We start from the raw sequence: 25,165 nt of genomic DNA on the forward strand, positions 1-25,165 counted from the left end.
ACTTCTGAAAAACCAATACAACGCCCACGCGAAACAATATATAAAGCTAAACGAACCGTTCACTGGGTACTAATCCATACAAAAATCCCTATTGATTTACCTGTTTTTACAAGGAAATAAAATGTGAAAAAAATATTTCTACATCCCATGGCCTTTCCCAACAATTTAAATTTTTCTCTTACATGTCTAACACTTCCGAAAAACCAATACAACACCCACCCGGAACAATGTATAAAGCTAAACGAACCGTTCACTGGGTACTTATCCGTACGAAAAGCCCTATTGATTTACCTGTTTTTACAAGGAAATAAGATGTGAAAAAAATATTTCTACATCCCATGGCCTTTCCCAACCATTTAAATTTTTCTCTTACATGTCTAATACTTCCGAAAAACCAATACAACGCCCACCCGGAACAATATATAAAGTTAAACGAACCGTTCACTGGGTACTTATACGTACGAAAAGCCCTATTAATTTACCTGTTTTTACAAGGAAGTAAAATGTGAAAAAAATATTTCTACATCCCATGGCCTTTCCCAGCCATTTAAATTTTTCTCTTACAGGTCTAACACTTCCGAAATACCAATACAACGCCCACCCGGAACAATATATAAAGCTAAACGAACCGTTCACTGGGTACTTATCCGTACGAAAATCCCTATTGATTTACCTGTTTTTACAAGGAAATAAAATGTGAAAAAAATATTTCTACATCCCATGGCCTTTCCCAACCATTTAAACTTTTCTCTTACATGTCTAACACTTCTGAAAAACCAATACAACGGCCACCCGGAACAATATATAAAGCTAAACGAACCGTTCACTGGGCACTTATCCGTACAAAAATCCCTATTGATTTTCCTGTTTTTACAAGGAAATAAAATGTGAAAAAAATATTTCTACATCCCATGGCCTTTCCCAACCATTTAAATTTTTATCTTACAGGTCTAACACTACCGAAAAACCGATACAACTCCCACCGGGAACAATATATAAAGCTAAATGAACCGTTCACTGGGTACTTATACGTATGAAAATCCCTATTGATTTACCTGTTTTTACAAGGAAGTAAAATGTGAAAAAAATATTTCTACATCCCATGGCCTTTCCCAACCATTTAAACATTTCTCTTACAGGTCTAACACTTCTGAAAAAACAATACAACGCCCACGCGGAACAATATATAAAGCTAAACGAACCGTTCACTGGGTACTAATCCATACAAAAATCCCTATTGATTTACCTGTTTTTACAAGGAAATAAAATGTGAAAAAAATATTTCTACATCCCATGGCCTTTCCCAACAATTTAAATTTTTCTCTTACATGTCTAACACTTCAGAAAAACCAATACAACGCCCACCCGGAACAATATATAAAGCTAAACGAACCGTTCACTGGGTACTTATCCGTACGAAAATCCCTATTGATTTACCTGTTTTTACAAGGAAATAAAATGTGAAAAAAATATTTCTACATCCCATGGCCTTTCCCAACCATTTAAATTTTTCTCTTACATGTCTAACACTTCCGAAAAACCAATACAACGGCCACCCGGAACAATATATAAATCTAAACGAACCGTTCACTGGGTAATTATCCGTGCGAAAAGCCCTATTGATATACCTGTTTTTACAAGGAAATAAAATGTGAAAAAAATATTTCTACATCCCATGGCCTTTCCCAACAATTTAAATTTTTCTCTTACATGTCTAACACTTCAGAAAAACCAATACAACGCCCACCCGGAACAATATATAAAGCTAAACGAACCGTTCACTGGGTACTTATCCGTACGAAAATCCCTATTGATTTACCTGTTTTTACAAGGAAATAAAATGTGAAAAAAATATTTCTACATCCCATGGCCTTTCCCAACCATTTAAATTTTTCTCTTACATGTCTAACACTTCCGAAAAACCAATACAACGGCCACCCGGAACAATATATAAAGCTAAACGAACCGTTCACTGGGTAATTATCCATGCGAAAAGCCCTATTGATTTACCTGTTTTTACAAGGAAATAAAATGTGAAAAAAATATTTCTACATCCCATGGCCTTTCCCAACCATTTAAATTTTTCTCTTACATGTCTAACACTTCCGAAAAACCAATACAACGGCCACCCGGAACAATATATAAAGCTAAACGAACCGTTCACTGGGTACTTATCCGTACGAAAATCCATATTGATTTTCCTGTTTTTACAAGGAAATAAAATGTGAAAACACTATTTCTACATCCCATAGCCTTTCACAACCATTTAAATTTTTCTCTTACATGTCTAACACTTCCGAAAAACCAATTCAACGCCCACCCGGAACCATATATGAAGCTAAACGAACCGTTCACTGGGTACTTATACGTACGAAAAGCCCTATTCATTTACCTGTTTTTACAAGGAAGTAAAATGTGAAAAAAATATTTCTACATCCAATGGCCTTTCCCAGCCATTTAAATTTTACTCTTACAGGTCTAACACTTCCGAAAAACTAATACCACGCCCACCCGGAACAATATATAAAGCTAAACGAACCGTTCACTGGGTACTAATCCATACGAAAATCCCAATTGATTTACCTGTTTTTACAAGGAAATAAAATGTGAAAAAAATATTTCTACTTCCCATGGCCTTTCCCAGCCATTTAAATTTTTCTCTTACAGGTCTAACAGTTGAGAAAAACCAATACAACGGTCACCCGGAACAATGTATAAAGCTAAACGAACCGTTCACTGGGTACTTATCCGTACGAAAATACCTATTGATTTACCTGTTTTTACAAGGAAATAAAATGTGAAAAAAATATTTCTACATCCCATGGCCTTTCCCAACCATTTAAATTTTTATCTTACAGGTCTAACACTACAGAAAAACCGATACAACTCCCACCCGGAACAATATATAAAGCTAAACGAACCGTTCACTGGGTACTTATACGTATGAAAATCCCTATTGATTTACCTGTTTTTACAAGGAAGTAAAATGTGAAAAAAATATTTCTACATCCCATGGCCTTTCCCAACCATTTAAACATTGCTCTTACAGGTCTAACACTTCTGAAAAACCAATACAACGCCCACGCGAAACAATATATAAAGCTAAACGAACCGTTCACTGGGTACTAATCCATACAAAAATCCCTATTGATTTACCTGTTTTTACAAGGAAATAAAATGTGAAAAAAATATTTCTACATCCCATGGCCTTTCCCAACAATTTAAATTTTTCTCTTACATGTCTAACACTTCAGAAAAACCAATACAACGCCCACCCGGAACAATATATAAAGCTAAACGAACCGTTCACTGGGTACTTATCCGTACGAAAATCCCTATTGATTTACCTGTTTTTACAAGGAAATAAAATGTGAAAAAAATATTTCTACATCCCATGGCCTTTCCCAACAATTTAAATTTTTCTCTTACAGGTCTAACACTTCCGAAAAACCAATACAACACCCACCCGGAACAATGTATAAAGCTAAACGAACCGTTCACTGGGTACTTATCCGTACGAAAAGCCCTATTGATTTACCTGTTTTTACAAGGAAATAAGATGTGAAAAAAATATTTCTACATCCCATGGCCTTTCCCAACCATTTAAATTTTTCTCTTACATGTCTAATACTTCCGAAAAACCAATACAACGCCCACCCGGAACAATATATAAAGTTAAACGAACCGTTCACTGGGTACTTATACGTACGAAAAGCCCTATTAATTTACCTGTTTTTACAAGGAAGTAAAATGTGAAAAAAATATTTCTACATCCCATGGCCTTTCCCAGCCATTTAAATTTTTCTCTTACAGGTCTAACACTTCCGAAATACCAATACAACGCCCACCCGGAACAATATATAAAGCTAAACGAACCGTTCACTGGGTACTTATCCGTACGAAAATCCCTATTGATTTACCTGTTTTTACAAGGAAATAAAATGTGAAAAAAATATTTCTACATCCCATGGCCTTTCCCAACCATTTAAACTTTTCTCTTACATGTCTAACACTTCTGAAAAACCAATACAACGGCCACCCGGAACAATATATAAAGCTAAACGAACCGTTCACTGGGCACTTATCCGTACAAAAATCCCTATTGATTTTCCTGTTTTTACAAGGAAATAAAATGTGAAAAAAATATTTCTACATCCCATGGCCTTTCCCAACCATTTAAATTTTTATCTTACAGGTCTAACACTACCGAAAAACCGATACAACTCCCACCGGGAACAATATATAAAGCTAAATGAACCGTTCACTGGGTACTTATACGTATGAAAATCCCTATTGATTTACCTGTTTTTACAAGGAAGTAAAATGTGAAAAAAATATTTCTACATCCCATGGCCTTTCCCAACCATTTAAACATTTCTCTTACAGGTCTAACACTTCTGAAAAAACAATACAACGCCCACGCGGAACAATATATAAAGCTAAACGAACCGTTCACTGGGTACTAATCCATACAAAAATCCCTATTGATTTACCTGTTTTTACAAGGAAATAAAATGTGAAAAAAATATTTCTACATCCCATGGCCTTTCCCAACAATTTAAATTTTTCTCTTACATGTCTAACACTTCAGAAAAACCAATACAACGCCCACCCGGAACAATATATAAAGCTAAACGAACCGTTCACTGGGTACTTATCCGTACGAAAATCCCTATTGATTTACCTGTTTTTACAAGGAAATAAAATGTGAAAAAAATATTTCTACATCCCATGGCCTTTCCCAACCATTTAAATTTTTCTCTTACATGTCTAACACTTCCGAAAAACCAATACAACGGCCACCCGGAACAATATATAAATCTAAACGAACCGTTCACTGGGTAATTATCCGTGCGAAAAGCCCTATTGATTTACCTGTTTTTACAAGGAAATAAAATGTGAAAAAAATATTTCTACATCCCATGGCCTTTCCCAACAATTTAAATTTTTCTCTTACATGTCTAACACTTCAGAAAAACCAATACAACGCCCACCCGGAACAATATATAAAGCTAAACGAACCGTTCACTGGGTACTTATCCGTACGAAAATCCCTATTGATTTACCTGTTTTTACAAGGAAATAAAATGTGAAAAAAATATTTGTACATCCCATGGCCTTTCCCAACCATTTAAATTTTTCTCTTACATGTCTAACACTTCCGAAAAACCAATACAACGGCCACCCGGAACAATATATAAAGCTAAACGAACCGTTCACTGGGTAATTATCCGTGCGAAAAGCCCTATTGATTTACCTGTTTTTACAAGGAAATAAAATGTGAAAAAAATATTTCTACATCCCATGGCCTTTCCCAACCATTTAAATTTTTCTCTTACATGTCTAACACTTCCGAAAAACCAATACAACGGCCACCCGGAACAATATATAAAGCTAAACGAACCGTTCACTGGGTAATTATCCGTACGAAAATCCATATTGATTTTCCTGTTTTTACAAGGAAATAAAATGTGAAAACACTATTTCTACATCCCATAGCCTTTCACAACCATTTAAATTTTTCTCTTACATGTCTAACACTTCCGAAAAACCAATTCAACGCCCACCCGGAACCATATATGAAGCTAAACGAACCGTTCACTGGGTACTTATACGTACGAAAAGCCCTATTCATTTACCTGTTTTTACAAGGAAGTAAAATGTGAAAAAAATATTTCTACATCCAATGGCCTTTCCCAGCCATTTAAATTTTACTCTTACAGGTCTAACACTTCCGAAAAACTAATACCACGCCCACCCGGAACAATATATAAAGCTAAACGAACCGTTCACTGGGTACTAATCCATACGAAAATCCCAATTGATTTACCTGTTTTTACAAGGAAATAAAATGTGAAAAAAATATTTCTACTTCCCATGGCCTTTCCCAGCCATTTAAATTTTTCTCTTACAGGTCTAACAGTTGAGAAAAACCAATACAACGGTCACCCGGAACAATGTATAAAGCTAAACGAACCGTTCACTGGGTACTTATCCGTGCGAAAAGCCCTATTGATTTACCTGTTTTTACAAGGAAGTAAAATGTGAAAAAAATATTTCTACATCCCATGGCCTTTCCCAGCCATTTAAATTTTTCTCTTACAGGTCTAACGCTTCCGAAAAACCAATACAACGCCCACCCAGAACAATATATAAAGCTAAACGAACCGTTCACTGGGTACTTATCTGTACGAAAATCCCTATTGATTTACCTGTTTTTACAAGGAAGTAAAATGTGAAAAAAATATTTCTACATCCCATGGCCTTTCCCAACCATTTAAAATTTTATCTTACAGGTCTAACACTACCGAAAAACCGATACAACTCCCACCCGGAACAATATATAAAGCTAAACGAACCGTTCACTGGGTACTTATACGTACAAAAATCCCTATTGATTTACCTGTTTTTACAAGGAAATAAAATGTGAAAAAAATATTTCTACATCCCATGGCCATTCCCAACCATTTAAATTTTTCTCTTACAGGTCTAACACTTCTGAAAAACCAATACAACTCCCACCCGGAACAATATATAAAGCTAAACGAACTATTCACTGTGTACTTATCCGTACGAAAATCCCTATTGATTTACCTGTTTTTACAAGGAAATAAAATGTGAAAAAAATATTTCTACATCCCATGGCCATTCCCAACCATTTAAATTTTTCTCTTACATGTCTAACACTTCCGAAAAACCAATACAACGCCCACCCGGAACAATATATAAAGCTAAACGAACCGTTCACTGGGTACTTATCCGTACGAAAATCCCTATTGATTTACCTGTTTTTACAAGGAAGTAAAATGTGAAAAAAATATTTCTACATCCCATGGCCTTTCCCAACCATTTAAATTTTTCTCTTACATGTCTAACACTTCCGAAAAACCAATACAACGCCCACCCGGAACAATGTATAAAGCTAAACGAACCGTTCACTGGGTACTTATCCGTACGAAAATCCCTATTGATTTACCTGTTTTTACAAGGAAGTAAAATGTGAAAAAAATATTTCTACATCCCATGGCCTTTACCAGCCATTTAAATTTTTCTCTTACAGGTCTAACACTTCCGAAAAACCAATACAACGCCCACCCGGAACAATATATAAAGCTAAACGAACCGTTCACTGGGTACTTATCCGTACGAAAACCCCTATTGATTTACCTGTTTTTACAAGGAAATAAAATGTGAAAAAAATATTTCTACATCCCATGGCCTTTCCCAACCATTTAAATTTTTCTCTTACATGTCTAACACTTCCGAAAAACCAATACAACGCCCACCCGGAACAATGTATAAAGCTAAACGAACCGTTCACTGGGTACTTATCCGTGCGAAAAGCCCTATTGATTTACCTGTTTTTACAAGGAAGTAAAATGTGAAAAAAATATTTCTACATCCCATGGCCTTTCCCAGCCATTTAAATTTTTCTCTTACAGGTCTAACGCTTCCGAAAAACCAATACAACGCCCACCCGGAACAATATATAAAGCTAAACGAACCGTTCACTGGGTACTTATCTGTACGAAAATCCCTATTGATTTACCTGTTTTTACAAGGAAGTAAAATGTGAAAAAAATATTTCTACATCCCATGGCCTTTCCCAACCATTTAAATTTTTATCTTACAGGTCTAACACTACCAAAAAACCGATACAACTCCCACCCGGAACAATATATAAAGCTAAACGAACCGTTCACTGGGTACTTATACGTACAAAAATCCCTATTGATTTACCTGTTTTTACAAGGAAATAAAATGTGAAAAAAATATTTCTACATCCCATGGCCATTCCCAACCATTTAAATTTTTCTCTTACAGGTCTAACACTTCTGAAAAACCAATACAACTCCCACCCGGAACAATATATAAAGCTAAACGAACCGTTCACTGGGTACTTATCCGTACGAAAATCCCTATTGATTTACCTGATTTTACAAGGAAATAAAATGTGAAAAAAATATTTCTACATCCCATGGCCATTCCCAACCATTTAAATTTTTCTCTTACAGGTCTAACACTTCTGAAAAACCAATACAACGGCCACCCGGAAAAATATATAAAGCTAAACGAACCGTTCACTGGGTACTTATACGTACGAAAAGCCCTATTGATTTACCTGTTTTTACAAGGAAGTAAAATGTGAAAAAAATATTTCTACATCCCATGGCCTTTCCCAGCCATTTAAATTTTTCTCTTACAGGTCTAACACTTCCGAAAAACCAATACAACGGCCACCCGGAACAATGTATAAAGCTAAACGAACCGATCACTGGGTACTTATCCGTACGAAAATCCCTATTGATTTACCTGTTTTTACAAGGAAGTAAAATGTGAAAAAAATATTTCTACATCCCATGGCCTTTCCCAACCATTTAAATTTTTCTCTTACAGGTCTAACACTTCCGAAAAACCAATACAACGCCCACCCGGAACAATATATAAAGCTGAACGAACAGTTCACTGGGTACTTATCCGTACGAAAATCCCTATTGATTTACCTGTTTTTACAAGGAAATAAAATGTGAAAACAATATTTCTACATCCCATGGCCTTTCCCAACCATTTAAACTTTTCTCTTACAGGTCTAACACTTCCGAAAAACCAATACAACGGCCACCCGGAACAATATATAAAGCTAAACGAACCGTTCACTGGGCACTTATCCGTACAAAAATCCTTATTGATTTTCCTGTTTTTACAAGGAAATAAAATGTGAAAAAAATATTTCTACATCCCATGGCCTTTCCCAACCATTTAAAATTTTATCTTACACGTCTAACACTTCCGAAAAACCAATACAACTCCCACCCGGAACAATATATAAAGCTAAACGAACCGTTCACTGGGTACTTATACGTACAAAAATCCCTATTGATTTACCTGTATTTACAAGGAAATAAAATGTGAAAAAAATATTTCTACATCCCATGGCCTTTCCCAACCATTTCCCAACCGAAAAACCAATACAACGCCCACGCGGAACAATATATAAAGCTAAACGAACCGTTCACTGGGTACTTATCCGTACGAAAAGCCCTATTCATTTACCTGTTTTTACAAGGAAGTAAAATGTGAAAAAAATATTTCTACATCCCATGGCCTTTCCCAACCATTTAAATTTTTCTCTTACAGGTCTAACACTTCTGAAAAACCAATACAACGCCCACCCGGAACAATATATAAAGCTAAACTAACCGTTCACTGGGTACTTATACGTACGAAAAGCCCTATTCATTTACCTGTTTTTACAAGGAAGTAAAATGTGAAAAAAATATTTCTACATCCCATGGCCTTTCCCAGCCATTTAAATTTTTCTCTTACAGGTCTAACACTTCCGAAAAACTAATACAACGGCCACCCGGAACAATGTATAAAGCTAAACGAACCGATCACTGGGTACTTATCCGTACGAAAATCCCTATTGATTTACCTGTTTTTACAAGGAAGTAAAATGTGAAAAAAATATTTCTACATCCCATGGCCTTTCCCAACCATTTAAATTTTTCTCTTACATGTCTAACACTTCCGAAAAACCAATACAACGCCCACCCGGAACAATATATAAAGCTAAACGAACCGTTCACTGGGTACTTATACGTACGAAAATCCCTATTGATTTACCTGTTTTTACAAGGAAATAAAATGTGAAAAAATATTTCTACATCCCATGGCCTTTCCCAACCATTTAAATTTTTCTCTTACAGGTCTAACACTTCTGAAAAACCAATACAACGCCCACCCGGAACAATATATAAAGCTAAACGAACCGTTCACTGGGTACTTATACGTACGAAAAGCCCTATTCATTTACCTGTTTTTACAAGGAAGTAAAATGTGAAAAAAATATTTCTACATCCCATGGCCTTTCCCAGCCATTTAAATTTTTCTCTTACAGGTCTAACACTTCCGAAAAACTAATACAACGGCCACCCGGAACAATGTATAAAGCTAAACGAACCGATCACTGGGTACTTATCCGTACGAAAATCCCTATTGATTTACCTGTTTTTACAAGGAAGTAAAATGTGAAAAAAATATTTCTACATCCCATGGCCTTTCCCAACCATTTAAATTTTTCTCTTACATGTCTAACACTTCCGAAAAACCAATACAACGCCCACCCGGAACAATATATAAAGCTAAACGAACCGTTCACTGGGTACTTATACGTACGAAAATCCCTATTGATTTACCTGTTTTTACAAGGAAATAAAATGTGAAAAAATATTTCTACATCCCATGGCCTTTCCCAACCATTTAAATTTTTCTCTTACATGTCTAACACTTCCGAAAAACCAATACAACGCCCACCCGGAACAATGTATAAAGCTAAACGAACCGTTCACGGGGTACTTATCCGTACGAAAATCCCTATAGATTTAACTGTTTTTACAAGGAAGTAAAATGTGAAAAAAATATTTCTACATCCCATGGCCTTTACCAGCCATTTAAATTTTTCTCTTACAGGTCTAACACTTCCGAAAAACCAATACAACGCCCACCCGGAACAATATATAAAGCTAAATGAACCGTTCACTGGGTACTTATCCGTACGAAAAGCCCTATTGATTTACCTGTTTTTACAAGGAAGTAAAATGTGAAAAAAAATATTTCTACATCCCATGGCCTTTCCCAACCATTTAAATTTTTCTCTTACATGTCTAACACTTCCGAAAAACCAATACAACGCCCACCCGGAACAATATATAAAACTAAACGAACCGTTCACTGGGTACTTATACGTACGAAATTCCCTATTGATTTACCTGTTTTTACAAGGAAGTAAAATGTGAAAAAAATATTTCTACATCCCATGGCTTTTCCCAACCATTTAAATTTTTCTCTTACAGGTCTAACACTTCCGAAAAAACAATACAACGCCCACCCGGAACAATATATAAAGCTGAACGAACCGTTCACTGGGTACTTATCCGTACGAAAATCCCTATTGATTTACCTGTTTTTACAAGGAAATAAAATGTGAAAACAATATTTCTACATCCCATGGCCTTTCCCAACCATTTAAACTTTTCTCTTACAGGTCTAACACTTCCGAAAAACCAATACAACGGCCACCCGGAATAATATATAAAGCTAAACGAACCGTTCACTGGGCACTTATCCGTACAAAAATCCTTATTGATTTTCCTGTTTTTACAAGGAAATAAAATGTGAAAAAAATATTTCTACATCCCATGGCCTTTCCCAACCATTTAAAATTTTATCTTACACGTCTAACACTTCCGAAAAACCAATACAACTCCCACCCGGAACAATATATAAAGCTAAACGCACCGTTCACTGGGTACTTATACGTACGAAAATCCCTATTGATTTACCTGTATTTACAAGGAAATAAAATGTGAAAAAAATATTTCTACATCCCATGGCCTTTCCCAACCATTTCCCAACCGAAAAACCAATACAACGCCCACGCGGAACAATATATAAAGCTAAACGAACCGTTCACTGGGTACTTATCCGTACGAAAAGCCCTATTCATTTACCTGTTTTTACAAGGAAGTAAAATGTGAAAAAAATATTTCTACATCCCATGGCCTTTCCCAACCATTAAAATTTTCCCTTACAGGTCTAACACTTCTGAAAAACCAATACAACGCCCACCCGGAACAATATATAAAGCTAAACGAACCGTTCACTGGGTACTTATACGTACGAAAAGCCCTATTCATTTACCTGTTTTTACAAGGAAGTAAAATGTGAAAAAAATATTTGTACATCCCATGGCCTTTCCCAGCCATTTAAATTTTTCTCTTACAGGTCTAACACTTCCGAAAAACCAATACAACGGCCACCCGGAACAATGTATAAAGCTAAACGAACCGATCACTGGGTACTTATCCGTACGAAAATCCCTATTGATTTACCTGTTTTTACAAGGAAGTAAAATGTGAAAAAAATATTTCTACATCCCATGGACTTTCCCAACCATTTAAATTTTTCTCTTACATGTCTAACACTTCCGAAAAACCAATACAACGCCCACCCGGAACAATATATAAAGCTAAACGAACCGTTCACTGGGTACTTATACGTACGAAAATCCCTATTGATTTACCTGTTTTTACAAGGAAATAAAATGTGAAAAAATATTTCTACATCCCATGGCCTTTCCCAGCCATTTAAATTTTTCTCTTACATGTCTAACACTTCCGAAAAACCAATACAACGCCCACCCGGAACAATGTATAAAGCTAAACGAACCGTTCACTGGGTACTTATCCGTACGAAAATCCCTATTGATTTACCTGTTTTTACAAGGAAGTAAAATGTGAAAAAAATATTTCTACATCCCATGGCCTTTACCAGCCATTTAAATTTTTCTCTTACAGGTCTAACACTTCCGAAAAACCAATACAACGCCCACCCGGAACAATATATAAAGCTAAACGAACCGTTCACTGGGTACTTATCCGTACGAAAAGCCCTATTGATTTACCTGTTTTTACAAGGAAGTAAAATGTGAAAAAAATATTTCTACATCCCATGGCCTTTCCCAACCATTTAAATTTTTCTCTTACAGGTCTAACAGTTGCGAAAAACCAATACAACACCCACCCGGAAAAATATATACAGCTAAATGAACCGTTTACTGGGTACTAATCCATACGAAAATCCCTATTGATTTACCTGTTTTTACAAGGAAATAAAATGTGAAAAAAATATTTCTACATCCCATGGCCTTTCCCAACCATTTAAATTGTTCTCTTACAGGTCTAACACTTCCAAAAAACCAATACAACGCCCACCCGGAACAATATATAAAGCGAAACGAACCGTTCACTGGGTACTTATCCGTGCGAAAAGCCCTATTGATTTACCTGTTTTTACAAGGAAGTAAAATGTGAAAAAAATATTTCTACATCCCATGGCCTTTCCCAGCCATTTAAATTTTTCTCTTACAGGTCTAACACTTCCGAAAAACCAATACAACGGCCACCCGGAACAATATATAAAGCTAAACGAACCGTTCACTGGGCACTTATCCGTACAAAAATCCCTATTGATTTACCTGTTTTTACAAGGAAGTAAAATGTGAAAAAAATATTTCTACATCCCATGGCCTTTCCCAACCATTTAAATTTTTCTCTTACATGTCTTACACTTCCGAAAAACCAATACAACGCCCACCCGGAACAATATATAAAGCTAAACGAACCGTTCACTGGGTACTTATACGTACGAAAATCCCTATTGATTTACCTGTTTTTACAAGGAAATAAAATGTGAAAAAATATTTCTACATCCCATGGCCTTTCCCAACCATTTAAATTTTTCTCTTACATGTCTAACACTTCCGAAAAACCAATACAACGCCCACCCGGAACAATGTATAGAGCTAAACGAACCGTTCACTGGGTACTTATCCGTACGAAAATCCCTATTGATTTACCTGTTTTTACAAGGAAGTAAAATGTGAAAAAAATATTTCTACATCCCATGGCCTTTACCAGCCATTTAAATTTTTCTCTTACAGGTCTAACACTTCCGAAAAACCAATACAACGCCACCCGGAACAATATATAAAGCTAAACGAACCGTTCACTGGGTACTTATCCGTACGAAAAGCCCTATTGATTTACCTGTTTTACAAGGAAGTAAAATGTGAAAAAAATATTTCTACATCCCATGGCCTTCCCAAACATTTAAATTTTTCTCTTACAGGTCTAACAGTTGCGAAAAACCAATACAACACCCACCCGGAAAAATATATACAGCTAAATGAACCGTTTACTGGGTACTAATCCATACGAAAATCCCTATTGATTTACCTGTTTTTACAAGGAAATAAAATGTGAAAAAAATATTTCTACATCCCATGGCCTTTCCCAACCATTTAAATTTTTCTCTTACAGGTCTAACACTTCTGAAAAACCAATACAACGCCCACCCGGAACAATATATAAAGCTAAACGAACCGTTCACTGGGTACTTATACGTACGAAAATCCCTATTGATTTACCTGTTTTTACAAGGAAATAAAATGTGAAAAAATATTTCTACATCCCATGGCCTTTCCCAACCATTTAAATTTTTCTCTTACATGTCTAACACTTCCGAAAAACCAATACAACGGCCACCCGGAACAATGTATAGAGCTAAACGAACCGTTCACTGGGTACTTATCCATACGAAAATCCCTATTGATTTACCTGTTTTTACAAGGAAGTAAAATGTGAAAAAAATATTTCTACATCCCATGGCCTTTACCAGCCATTTAAATTTTTCTCTTACAGGTCTAACACTTCCGAAAAACCAATACAACGCCACCCGGAACAATATATAAAGCTAAACGAACCGTTCACTGGGTACTTATCCGTACGAAAAGCCCTATTGATTTACCTGTTTTTACAAGGAAGTAAAATGTGAAAAAAATATTTCTACATCCCATGGCCTTTCCCAACCATTTAAATTTTTCTCTTACAGGTCTAACACTTCTGAAAAACCAATACAACACCCATCCGGAAAAATATATACAGCTAAACGAACCGTTTACTGGGTACTAATCCATACGAAAATCCCTATTGATTTACCTATTTTTACAAGGAAATAAAATGTGAAAAAAATATTTCTACATCCCATGGCCTTTAACAACCATTTAAATTTTTCTCTTACAGGTCTAACACTTCCGAAAAACCAATACAACGCCCACCCGGAACAATATATAAAGCTAAACGAACCGTTCACTGGGTACTTATACGTACGAAAAGCCCTATTCATTTACCTGTTTTTACAAGGAAGTAAAATGTGAAAGAAATATTTCTACATCCCATGGCCTTTCGCAGCCATTTAAATTTTTCTCTTACAGGTCTAACACTTCCGAAAAACCAATATAACGCCCACCCGGAACAATATATAAAGCTAAACGAACCGTTCACTGGGTACTTATACGTACGAAAAGCCCTATTCATTTACCTGTTTTTACAAGGAAGTAAAATGTGAAAAAAATATTTCTACATCCCATGGCCTTTCCCAGCCATTTAAATTTTTCTCTTACAGGTCTAACACTTCCGAAAAACCAATACAACGGCCAACCGGAACAATATATAAAGCTAAACGAACCGTTCACTGGGCACTTATCCGTACAAAAATCCCTATTGATTTACCTGTTTTTACAAGGAAATAAAATGTGAAAAAAATATTTCTACATCCCATGGCCTTTCCCAACCATTTAAATTTTTATCTTACAGGTCTAACACTTCCGAAAAACCAATACAACGCCCACCCGCAACAATATATAAAGCTAAATGAACAGTTCACAGGTACTTATCCGTACGAAAAGCCCTATTGATTTACCTGTTTTTACAAGGAAGTAAAATGTGAAAAAAATATTTCTACATCCCATGGCCTTTCCCAGCCATTTAAATTTTTCTCTTACAGGTCTAACACTTCCGAAAAACCAATACAACGCCCACCCGGAACAATATATAAAGCTAAACGAACAGTTCACTGGGTACTTATCCGTACGAAAAGCCCTATTGATTTACCTGTTTTTACAAGGAAGTAAAATGTGAAAAAAATATTTCTACATCCCATGGCCTTTCCCAACCATTTAAATTTTTCTCTTACATGTCTAACAGTTGCGAAAAACCAATACAACACCCACCCGGAAAAATATATACAGCTAAACGAACCGTTTACTGGGTACTAATCCATACGAAAATCCCTATTGATTTACCTGTTTTTACAAGGATATAAAATGTGAAAAAAATATTTCTACATCCCATGGCCTTTCCCAACCATTTAAATTTTTCTCTTACAGGTCTAACACTTCTGAAAAACCAATACAACGCCCACCCGGAACAATATATAAAGCTAAACGAACCGTTCACTGGGTACTTATCCGTACGAAAATCCCTATTGATTTACCTGTTTTTACAAGGAAGTAAAATGTGAAAAAAATATTTCTACATCCCATGGCCTTTCCCAACCATTTAAATTTTTCTCTTACATGTCTAACACTTCCGAAAAACCAATACAACTCCGACCCGGAACAATATATAAAGCTAAACGAACCGTTCATTGGGTACTTATACGTACGAAAATCCCTATTGATTTACCTGTTTTTACAAGGAAATAAAATGTGAAAAAATATTTCTACATCCCATGGCCTTTCCCAACCATTTAAATTTTTCTCTTACATGTCTAACACTTCCGAAAAACCAATACAACGCCCACCCGGAACAATGTATAGAGCTAAACGAACCGTTCACTGGGTACTTATCCGTACGAAAATCCCTATTGATTTACCTGTTTTTACAAGGAAGTAAAATGTGAAAAAAATATTTCTACATCCCATGGCCTTTACCAGCCATTTAAATTTTTCTCTTACAGGTCTAACACTTCCGAAAAACCAATACAACGCCACCCGGAACAATATATAAAGCTAAACGAACCGTTAACTGGGTACTTATCCGTACGAAAAGCCCTATTGATTTACCTGTTTTTACAAGGAAGTAAAATGTGAAAAAAATATTTCTACATCCCATGGCCTTTCCCAACCATTTAAATTTTTCTCTTACAGGTCTAACAGTTGCGAAAAACCAATACAACACCCATCCGGAAAAATATATACAGCTAAACGAACCGTTTACTGGGTACTAATCCATACGAAAATCCCTATTGATTTACCTGTTTTTACAAGGATATAAAATGTGAAAAAAATATTTCTACATCCCATGGCCTTTCCCAACCATTTAAATTTTTCTCTTACAGGTCTAACACTTCTGAAAAACCAATACAACACCCACCCGGAACAATATATAAAGCTAAACGAACCGTTCACTGGGTACTTATCCGTACGAAAATCCCTATTGATTTACCTGTTTTTACAAGGTAATAAAATGTGAAAAAAATATTTCTACATCCCATGGCCTTTCCCAACCATTTAAATTTTTCTCTTACATGTCTAACACTTCCGAAAAACCAATACAACGCCCACCCGGAACAATATATAAAGCTAAACGAACCGTTCACTGGGTACTTATACGTACGAAAAGCCCTATTCATTTACCTGTTTTTACAAGGAAGTAAAATGTGAAAGAAATATTTCTACATCCCATGGCCTTTCGCAGCCATTTAAATTTTTCTCTTACAGGTCTAACACTTCCGAAAAACCAATACAACGCCCACCCGGAACAATATATAAAGCTAAACGAACCGTTCACTGGGTACTTATACGTACGAAAAGCCCTATTCATTTACCTGTTTTTACAAGGAAGTAAAATGTGAACAAAATATTTCTACATCCCATGGCCTTTCCCAGCCATTTAAATTTTTCTCTTACAGGTCTAACACTTCCGAAAAAACAATACAACGGCCAACCGGAACAATATATAAAGCTAAACGAACCATTCACTGGGCACTTATCCGTACAAAAATCCCTATTGATTTACCTGTTTTTACAAGGAAATAAAATGTGAAAAAAATATTTCTACATCCCATGGCCTTTCCCAACCATTTAAATTTTTATCTTACAGGTCTAACACTTCCGAAAAACCAATACAACGCCCACCCGGAACAATATATAAAGCTAAACGAACCGTTCACTGGGTACTTATCCGTACAAAAATCCCTATTGATTTACCTGTTTTTACAAGGAAATAAAATGTGAAAAAAATATTTCTACATCCCATGGCCTTTCCCAACCATTTAAAATTTTCTCTTACAGGTCTAACACTTCCGAAAAACCAATACAACGGCCACCCGGAACAATATATAAAGCTAAACGGACCGTTCACTGGGTACTTATCCGTACGAAAATCCCTATTGATTTACCTGTTTTTACAAGGAAGTAAAATGTGAAAAAAATATTTCTACATCCCATGGCCTTTACCAGCCATTTAAATTTTTCTGTTACAGGTCTAACACTTCCGAAAAACCAATACAACGCCCACCCGGAACAATATATAAAGCTAAACGAACCGTTCACTGGGTACTTATCCGTACGAAAAGCCCTATTGATTTACCTGTTTTTACAAGGAAGTAAAATGTGAAAAAAATATTTCTACATCCCATGGCCTTTCCCAACCATTAAAATTTTTCTCTTACAGGTCTAACAGTTGCGAAAAACCAATACAACACCCACCCGGAAAAATATATACAGCTAAATGAACCGTTTACTGGGTACTAATCCATACGAAAATCCCTATTGATTTACCTGTTTTTACAAGGAAATAAAATGTGAAAAAAATATTTCTACATCCCATGGCCTTTCCCAACGATTTAAATTGTTCTCTTACAGGTCTAACACTTCCGAAAAACCAATACAACGCCCACCCGGAACAATATATAAAGCTAAACAAACCGTTCACTGGGTACTTATACGTACGAAAAGCCCTATTCATTTACCTGTTTTTACAAGGAAGTAAAATGTGAAAGAAATATTTCTACATCCCATGGCCTTTCCCAGCCATTTAAATTTTTCTCTTACAGGTCTAACACTTCCGAAAAACCAATACAACGCCCACCCGGAACAATATATAAAGCTAAACGAACCGTTCACTGGGTACTTATCCGTACAAAAATCCCTATTGATTTACCTGTTTTTACAAGGAAATAAAATGTGAAAAAAATATTTCTACATCCCATGGCCTTTCCCAACCATTTAAAATTTTCTCTTACAGGTCTAACACTTCTGAAAAACCAATACAACGGCCACCCGGAACAATATATAAAGCTAAACGGACCGTTAACTGGGTACTTATCCGTACGAAAATCCCTATTGATTTACCTGTTTTTACAAGGAAGTAAAATGTGAAAAAAATATTTCTACATCCCATGGCCTTTACCAGCCATTTAAATTTTTCTCTTACAGGTCTAACACTTCCGAAAAACCAATACAACGCCTACCCGGAACAATATATAAAGCTAAACGAACCGTTCACTGGGTACTTATCCGTACGAAAAGCCCTATTGATTTACCTGTTTTTACAAGGAAGTAAAATGTGAAAAAAATATTTCTACATCCCATGGCCTTTCCCAACCATTTAAATTTTTCTCTTACAGGTCTAACAGTTGCGAAAAACCAATACAACACCCACCCGGAAAAATATATACAGCTAAATGAACCGTTTACTGGGTACTAATCCATACGAAAATCCCTATTGATTTACCTGTTATTACAAGGAAATAAAATGTGAAAAAAATATTTCTACATCCCATGGCCTTTCCCAACCATTTAAATTGTTCTCTTACAGGTCTAACACTTCCGAAAAACCAATACAACGCCCACCCGGAACAATATATAAAGCTAAACGAACCGTTCACTGGGTACTTATACGTACGAAAAGCCCTATTCATTTACCTGTTTTTACAAGGAAGTAAAATGTGAAAAAAATATTTCTACATCCCATGGCCTTTCCCAGCCATTTAAATTTTTCTCTTACAGGTCTAACACTTCCGAAAAACCAATACAACGGCCACCCGGAACAATATATAAAGCTAAACGAACCGTTCACTGGGCACTTATCCGTACAAAAATCCCTATTGATTTACCTGTTTTTACAAGGAAGTAAAATGTGAAAAAAATATTTCTACATCCCATTGCCTTTCCCAACCATTTAAATTTTTCTCTTACATGTCTAACACTTCCGAAAAACCAATACAACTCCGACCCGGAACAATATATAAAGCTAAACGAACCGTTCATTGGGTACTTATACGTACGAAAATCCCTATTGATTTACCTGTTTTTACAAGGAAATAAAATGTGAAAAAATATTTCTACATCCCATGGCCTTTCCCAACCATTTAAATTTTTCTCTTACATGTCTAACACTTCCGAAAAACCAATACAACGCCCACCCGGAACAATGTATAGAGCTAAACGAACCGTTCACTGGGTACTTATCCGTACGAAAATCCCTATTGATTTACCTGTTTTTACAAGGAAGTAAAATGTGAAAAAAATATTTCTACATCCCATGGCCTTTACCAGCCATTTAAATTTTTCTCTTACAGGTCTAACACTTCCGAAAAACCAATACAACGCCACCCGGAACAATATATAAAGCTAAACGAACCGTTCACTGGGTACTTATCCGTACGAAAAGCCCTATTGATTTACCTGTTTTTACAAGGAAGTAAAATGTGAAAAAAATATTTCTACATCCCATGGCCTTTCCCAACCATTTAAATTTTTCTCTTACAGGTCTAACAGTTGCGAAAAACCAATACAACACCCATCCGGAAAAATATATACAGCTAAACGAACCGTTTACTGGGTACTAATCCATACGAAAATCCCTATTGATTTACCTATTTTTACAAGGAAATAAAATGTGAAAAAAATATTTCTACATCCCATGGCCTTTCCCAACCATTTAAATTTTTCTCTTACAGGTCTAACACTTCCGAAAAACCAATACAACGCCCACCCGGAACAATATATAAAGCTAAACGAACCGTTCACTGGGTACTTATACGTACGAAAAGCCCTATTCATTTACCTGTTTTTACAAGGAAGTAAAATGTGAAAAAAATATTTCTACATCCCATGGCCTTTCCCAGCCATTTAAATTTTTCTCTTACAGGTCTAACACTTCCGAAAAACCAATACAACGGCCACCCGGAACAATATATAAAGCTAAACGAACCGTTCACTGGGCACTTATCCGTACAAAAATCCCTATTGATTTACCTGTTTTTACAAGGAAATAAAATGTGAAAAAAATATTTCTACATCCCATGGCCTTTCCCAACCATTTAAATTTTTCTCTTACAGGTCTAACACTTCCGAAAAACCAATACAACCCCCACCCGGAACAATATATAAAGCTAAACGAACCGTTCACTGGGTACTTATACGTACGAAAAGCCCTATTCATTTACCTGTTTTTACAAGGAAGTAAAATGTGAAAAAAATATTTCTACATCCCATGGCCTTTCCCAGCCATTTAAATTTTTCTCTTACAGGTCTAACACTTCCGAAAAACCAATACAACGGCCACCCGGAACAATATATAAAGCTAAACGAACCGTTCACTGGGCACTTATCCGTACAAAAATCCCTATTGATTTACCTGTTTTTACAAGGAAGTAAAATGTGAAAAAAATATTTCTACATCCCATTGCCTTTCCCAACCATTTAAATTTTTCTCTTACATGTCTAACACTTCCGAAAAACCAATACAACTCCGACCCGGAACAATATATAAAGCTAAACGAACCGTTCATTGGGTACTTATACGTATGAAAATCCCTATTGATTTACCTGTTTTTACAAGGAAATAAAATGTGAAAAAATATTTCTACATCCCATGGCCTTTCCCAACCATTTAAATTTTTCTCTTACATGTCTAACACTTCCGAAAAACCAATACAACGCCCACCCGGAACAATGTATAGAGCTAAACGAACCGTTCACTGGGTACTTATCCGTACGAAAATCCCTATTGATTTACCTGTTTTTACAAGGAAGTAAAATGTGAAAAAAATATTTCTACATCCCATGGCCTTTACCAGCCATTTAAATTTTTCTCTTACAGGTCTAACACTTCCGAAAAACCAATACAACGCCACCCGGAACAATATATAAAGCTAAACGAACCGTTCACTGGGTACTTATCCGTACGAAAAGCCCTATTGATTTACCTGTTTTTACAAGGAAGTAAAATGTGAAAAAAATATTTCTACATCCCATGGCCTTTCCCAACCATTTAAATTTTTCTCTTACAGGTCTAACAGTTGCGAAAAACCAATACAACACCCATCCGGAAAAATATATACAGCTAAACGAACCGTTTACTGGGTACTAATCCATACGAAAATACCTATTGATTTACCTATTTTTACAGGGAAATAAAATGTGAAAAAAATATTTCTACATCCCATGGCCTTTCCCAACCATTTAAATTTTTCTCTTACAGGTCTAACACTTCCGAAAAACCAATACAACGCCCACCCGGAACAATATATAAAGCTAAACGAACCGTTCACTGGGTACTTATACGTACGAAAAGCCCTATTCATTTACCTGTTTTTACAAGGAAGTAAAATGTGAAAAAAATATTTCTACATCCCATGGCCTTTCCCAGCCATTTAAATTTTTCTCTTACAGGTCTAACACTTCCGAAAAACCAATACAACGGCCACCCGGAACAATATATAAAGCTAAACGAACCGTTCACTGGGCACTTATCCGTACAAAAATCCCTATTGATTTACCTGTTTTTACAAGGAAATAAAATGTGAAAAAAATATTTCTACATCCCATGGCCTTTCCCAACCATTTAAATTTTTCTCTTACAGGTCTAACACTTCCGAAAAACCAATACAACCCCCACCCGGAACAATATATAAAGCTAAACGAACCGTTCACTGGGTACTTATACGTACGAAAAGCCCTATTCATTTACCTGTTTTTACAAGGAAGTAAAATGTGAAAAAAATATTTCTACATCCCATGGCCTTTCCCAGCCATTTAAATTTTTCTCTTACAGGTCTAACACTTCCGAAAAACCAATACAACGGCCACCCGGAACAATATATAAAGCTAAACGAACCGTTCACTGGGTACTTATACGTACGAAAAGCCCTATTCATTTACCTGTTTTTACAAGGAAGTAAAATGTGAAAGAAATATTTCTACATCCCATGGCCTTTCCCAACCATTTAAATTTTTCTCTTACATGTCTAACACTTCCGAAAAACCAATACAACGCCCACCCGGAACAATATATAAAGCTAAACGAACCGTTCACTGGGTACTTATACGTACGAAAAGCCCTATTCATTTACCTGTTTTTACAAGGAAGTAAAATGTGAAAGAAATATTTCTACATCCCATGGCCTTTCCCAGCCATTTAAATTTTTCTCTTACAGGTCTAACACTTCCGAAAAACCAATACAACGCCCACCCGGAACAATATATAAAGCTAAACGAACCGTTCACTGGGTACTTATACGTACGAAAAGCCCTATTCATTAACCTGTTTTTACAAGGAAGTAAAATGTGAAAAAAATATTTCTACATCCCATGGCCTTTCCCAGCCATTTAAATTTTTCTCTTACAGGTCTAACACTTCCGAAAAACCAATACAACGGCCACCCGGAACAATATATAAAGCTAAACGAACCGTTCACTGGGCACTTATCCGTACAAAAATCCCTATTGATTTACCTGTTTTTACAAGGAAATAAAATGTGAAAAAAATATTTCTACATCCCATGGCCTTTCCCAACCATTTAAATTTTTATCTTACAGGTCTAACACTTCCGAAAAACCAATACAACGCCCACCCGCAACAATATATAAAGCTAAACGAACAGTTCACAGGTACTTATCCGTACGAAAAGCCCTATTGATTTACCTGTTTTTACAAGGAAATAAAATGTGAAAAAATATTTCTACATCCCATGGCCTTTCCCAGCCATTTAAATTTTTCTCTTACAGGTCTAACACTTCCGAAAAACCAATACAACGCCCACCCGGAACAATATATAAAGCTAAACGAACAGTTCACTGGGTACTTATCCGTACGAAAAGCCCTATTGATTTACCTGTTTTTACAAGGAAGTAAAATGTGAAAAAAATATTTCTACATCCCATGGCCTTTCCCAACCATTTAAATTTTTCTCTTACATGTCTAACACTTCCGAAAAACCAATACAACGCCCACCCGGAACAATATATAAAGCTAAACGAACCGTTCACTGGGTACTTATCCGTACGAAAATCCCTATTCATTTACCTGTTTTTACAAGGAAGTAAAATGTGAAAGAAATATTTCTACATCCCATGGCCTTTCCCAGCCATTTAAATTTTTCTCTTACAGGTCTAACACTTCCGAAAAACCAATACAACGGCCACCCGGAACAATATATAAAGCTAAACGAACCGTTCACTGGGCACTTATCCGTACAAAAATCCCTATTGATTTACCTGTTTTTACAAGGAAATAAAATGTGAAAAAAATATTTCTACATCCCATGGCCTTTCCCAACCATTTAAATTTTTCTCTTACAGGTCTAACATTTCCGAAAAACCAATACAACGGCCACCCGGAACAATATATAAAGCTAAACGAACCGTTCACTGGGCACTTATACGTACAAAAATCCCTATTGATTTACCTGTTTTTACAAGGAAATAAAATGTGAAAAAAATATTTCTACATCCCATGGCCTTTCCCAACCTTTTAAATTTTTATCTTATAGGTCTAACACTTCCGAAAAACCAATACAACGCCCACCCGCAACAATATATAAAGCTAAACGAACAGTTCACAGGTACTTATCCGTACGAAAAGCCCTATTGATTTACCTGTTTTTACAAGGAAGTATAATGTGAAAAAAAATATTTCTACATCCCATGGCCTTTCCCAACCATTTAAATTTTTCTCTTACAGGTCTAACACTTCTGAAAAACCAATACAACGCCCACCCGGAACAATATATAAAGCTAAACGAACCGTTCACTGGGTACTTATCCGTACGAAAATCCCTATTGATTTACCTGTTTTTACAAGGTAATAAAATGTGAAAGAAATATTTCTACATCCCATGGCCTTTCCCAACCATTTAAATTTTTCTCTTACATGTCTAACACTTCCGAAAAACCAATACAACGCCCACCCGGAACAATATATAAAGCTAAACGAACCGTTCACTGGGTACTTATACGTACGAAAAGCCCTATTCATTTACCTGTTTTTACAAGGAAGTAAAATGTGAAAGAAATATTTCTACATCCCATGGCCTTTCCCAGCCATTTAAATTTTTCTCTTACAGGTCTAACACTTCCGAAAAACCAATACAACGCCCACCCGGAACAATATATAAAGCTAAACGAACCGTTCACTGGGTACTTATACGTACGAAAAGCCCTATTCATTAACCTGTTTTTACAAGGAAGTAAAATGTGAAAAAAATATTTCTACATCCCATGGCCTTTCCCAGCCATTTAAATTTTTCTCTTACAGGTCTAACACTTCCGAAAAACCAATACAACGGCCACCCGGAACAATATATAAAGCTAAACGAACCGTTCACTGGGCACTTATCCGTACAAAAATCCCTATTGATTTACCTGTTTTTACAAGGAAATAAAATGTGAAAAAAATATTTCTACATCCCATGGCCTTTCCCAACCATTTAAATTTTTATCTTACAGGTCTAACACTTCCGAAAAACCAAT

The sequence above is a fragment of the Paroedura picta genome, chromosome 5 (assembly GCF_049243985.1).
Source record: "Paroedura picta isolate Pp20150507F chromosome 5, Ppicta_v3.0, whole genome shotgun sequence".
In the NCBI taxonomy this organism is placed as follows: domain Eukaryota; kingdom Metazoa; phylum Chordata; class Lepidosauria; order Squamata; family Gekkonidae; genus Paroedura; species Paroedura picta.